Source organism: Mus caroli, unplaced genomic scaffold (assembly GCF_978045245.1).
Source record: "Mus caroli unplaced genomic scaffold, Mus_caroli_1 scaffold_15, whole genome shotgun sequence".
Taxonomy (NCBI): Eukaryota; Metazoa; Chordata; class Mammalia; order Rodentia; family Muridae; genus Mus; species Mus caroli.
The window spans coordinates 89,665,210-89,669,366 of NW_028227270.1; the positions used below are offsets into that span (position 1 = coordinate 89,665,210).

The 4,157-nt window shown below is 44.9% G+C and overlaps 1 non-coding gene across 1 annotated transcript; it reads right to left on the reverse strand.

Annotated features, from left to right (window-relative positions):
* Positions 1-3,531: 3,531 nt before the first annotated feature.
* Positions 3,532-3,653, reverse strand: LOC115029165 (small nucleolar RNA SNORA40). Its single transcript, XR_003834725.1, has one exon. It is a non-coding gene; the product is annotated as a small nucleolar RNA SNORA40 (small nucleolar RNA).
* Positions 3,654-4,157: the final 504 nt, after the last annotated feature.

Here is a 4,157-nt window from a genome sequence, read left to right on the forward strand (position 1 = left end):
TTTTCAAGGGAAAAGGAGGGAAGTATGTGGAGTGATATCTAGGATTGCAGAAACTGAGAATTAACGTACCCAGCATGGGATTGTACATCCTTAAGCACCATATGCTACAGTTAGACTCTAAGTGAGACCCCTCTCAGAAATGTTAGAGTCTGAGCAAGAGGCAGTTTCCCTAAGGTGGTTACACCAAAGCCTTCCTCCTTGCACACTCCCTGACTAGGAATGACAGTCTTGATTCACCTCCCGCTGCCAGACATGTGCATTTCTCCTGGTGAATAGAAAGCAGTAGTCCTTCTGGTGAGTTGAAGGAGACAGTCTAGTTCTTCCTGACCCCCTTGGAATACTTTGTTTGGGGACCTCTGCCTGAGAACTCAGCTGCTCACAGGTGCAAACTGACTGGTCCGCAGTTCTGGCTGAGCAGCCAGTCCCAGCCAGCATCAACCTTCAACCATGTAAAGGGGCCACCTCGGCTGTCTGGTGCAGCTGAAACGCTAAGTGACTAGAGCCCAGCTGACATTGAATTACCTCAGTGGAGTCATGTCTTACTGACCTCAGTCTGCCTACCCCCAGAGGCCTCAGCACCCCACCCTGGGATGCTATACAGCAGAAGAATACCAAGGTAGTCCGGTATGGTGTCTGGCAGATTTTCTATAAGTTTACAGAACTGACCACAGTTCTGCTGTGTCAGTGGTTCCATTTCCAGACATGACACAGTCAGGAGGAGGGGTGACCAGGCTCTCAGTGGTCTCAAACAACTTCAGAAACCTCCGGTTGTATGAAACCACAAGGTCAAATACCTGAGGGCTGACATGGCCTCTTACCTCAGCCCTGTTGGCTCTCCTGATCTTTGAGGCTTTTTTGAGCCTCTTGTCAGACCACTGAGTAGTATTTGACTCAGGAAGATTGGCCATCCTATGGCCAGAGTTGCTGAGAGACTTAGCTTCACACTGTGTGCGCTAGCATCACAATCACATACAACCTTAGAGGAAGGAGGTAGCATCTAAGAAAGGGCCTGTGTTGACCCCAGTCTCAGAGGGCACTTGTAGAAGGTAGAAGGAGAGACATGGCCAAGAACATTCATAATCCAGAGAAATGGGATGTAAAAGGGCTGCCAGCACAAGATGAGCCAAGGGTCATGGCAGTGTTAAATAAGTATGGCACCAAAGGTTTTTAAAAAGTAGTTTTAAGTAAGCCCCACAGGGCATATGCAGGGTATATGCAGCCTTTGTGCCAAGGCAAGCCTGTAATGTTAAGAGAGGAGAAGGGCAATGCAGAACCACTCTGCAATGATGTACACCTGCCTCTCCCTTGATAGAGACCGACATTGAACCAAGTGTCGTCACCATGCATACACATATAACTGTGGGTGATATTAGCGTGTTCATTCATTGTACTGTGGTAAATATTTCATAATGAGTATGGTTCTAAAACCATTATTTTTACACATCCCATGTACAGAATCTTTGCTATTTGCACTACAGAAAAGCTGTGGAGGAAACAGCTCCAACAAATTAAACAGATCACCCAGGGTACATCCAAATCCTCAGATATTTGGAGAGCAGGTTGAGTAACCACATTAAATGAAATTTGGTTTAGACAGGGGATTTGGTGGGCTCGCTGGTCTTTTTGAAGTGGTAGAAGGACCTGTGAGCTGCATTACAGAACACAGAGTGGGGGTTATGTTTGGTGAAATAATCCAAGTTTCGGTCAGCTTTCTGTTGCTATCACTGAATAACTGAGGCTGCTGGTGTGTAAAGAATGGGGGTTTTATCTAGAGACTGCCATATTCAGGGACCCACCCCATAATCAGCTTCCAAACGCTGACACCATTTCATACACTAGCAAGAGTTTGCTGAAAGGTCCCAGATATAGCTGTCTCTTGTGAGACTATGCCGGGGCCTAGCAAACACAGAAGTGGATGCTCATAGTCAGCTATTGGATGGATCACAGGGCTCCCAATGGAGGAGCTAGAGAAAGTATCCAAGGAGCTAAAGGGATCTGCAACCCTATAGGTGGAACAACATTCTGAACTGACCAGTACCCCGGAGCTCTTGACTATAGCTGCATATGTATCAAAAGATGGCCTAGTCGGCCATCACTGGAAAGAGAGGCCCATTGGACACACAAACTTTATATGCCCCAGTACAGGGGAACGCCAGGGCCAAAAATGGGAATGGGTGGGTAGGGAAGTGGGGGGGAGGGTATGGGGGACTTTTGGGAGAGCATTAGAAATGTAATTGAGGAAAATACGTAATAAAAAAAAAGAATGGGGGTTTATATTTGCTCAGGGTTCTAGAAGAGGGAGTTGGAAAGCATGTCCCTGGTAAGGGCGTTGAGTTCCCTGAACTCATAGTGGGAGGCAGAAGGGCAAAGGACATGTGTTGAAAGACAAAATAGAGAGCTATTCTAAGACCAAGACCACTGGGAGTGAGAACTCCCAGGAAAAGGCAGCAGTATCTTTTAATGACCTAGTTGTCTCTTAAAGACTTCACTTCCCAACACCACAATGGAATAAACTGAATTAACAAAGATATATGAAGCTGAAGGAGGTCCCTAGTGACATGCTGGGGTTCCAGATGCTGGAGGTGGCAGAAACTAGAGGACTCCAATATCTAGATGCCCTTGTTGAAGGGACTCATGTCTGTGGGGTGCTCTCCTCTGGACCCCATATTAAACACAGACCACACAAAAACACCAATTTCTAAGCACAAACCAAATCCAAAGAGATTCTTCCTTAAGCAAGGCAAAGAGACAAACAAGGTGGCTGAACCTGAACTGGGCAGGAACAGCCACAAACAGCTTTGCAAGTATTAATTTTAAGGGGGAAAAAGACAGAAGGTCTTTGTTAGAATGTGTTAGAGCTAGGATGTGTTGGTAAGTTATGATTGTATATTTTAGTTAAAATAATGAATTTTGAATGCTAGGTTTGATGTTTTGATAGTTGGACTTTGGTGATCAGTCTCAGGAATGAGTCAGGCATAATGAAGTAGACAAATAAGGGAATAGACCTTGGTGGTTTTTAGGAATATAATCTAATGGTTTAGGAAGAGAAAGAGAAGGGTAAAAGCCAAAATGTGCCAGCGCAATGTTTGCCAAGCTCAGGCCTTCTAGAGCCTTCTACTTACTCTGCAGCAGCCAGGCTCTCAATAGTTCTGGACTTCTGTAGTTACACTAGACAACCGGAGACAGTGATGGAGACCTTGTATGAAGTTTCTATGACCTAGATGAATGTTGGTGTTGGATTTTCTCCTTTTTCTACTGCTGGCTAAGACGTTTGCTGTGCTGGGTTTGTTCGTTGCATGTGTTCACTTCACTGTGTGTACCCCAGCTTCTAATAGTCAGTGTAACTTCTTCAAGGACCAAAAAAAAAAAAAAAAAAAAATCAAATACCTTTATTGGCTTAGAATCTAGCATTTATTTTTTGGATATAATATAGAAATATTGTATGCATGGTCAGGGTTTCAGAGTGTGGGGGATACTGTGGTGTGTGTGTGTGTGTGTGTCTGTGTCTGTGCGTGCATGTCTGTGTGTTTGTGTGTCGTAGTCCTTATATATATCAAAACTCATATTGAACAATGAGTTCTGGGTTATAAAAGAGGATTAATTTTGCATCTCTGTTTCCTGCCTTTGTCTATCACTTGGACAGAAAACACATGTGCCATCCTGCCTGGTCTTTGTGGATGGAAATTCTTATACTCTTAGCCGCACTGATGATTTTCTGGAGAAAGCTAAGGCCTGCAGACCATCTCCGACCGGAAGTGTTGGTGATGCGCTTGTGGAAGGTCAGGAGTTGCACAGGACTGTTTAACTTTACACTACTGTGACGGACACTTGTGGCGCACCAACTTAAGAAGGGATCCCAGCAGTAATCTCAGAAGTAGAGATTTCTATCCTTGACTGACTATTTGGGGTAGATGGCAGCACAGAACAGCATGCTGGGAGCATATGGAGAGGATCTCTCTTTACCTTGTGGTCAAGTGGTAAAGAGAAAGAGAAAGAGACCACTGTCCACATTCTCCTTTGAAGTCATACCCTTAGTAATCCGAGGCTCCATCTCTTAAAAGTCCTAACATCTCCCACTAGCACCAAGCTGAGACCAAGTCTTGACATACTTGGAGGACACTCCCAGTCTAAACTATAGTAGATGCTAAAGATCTCGT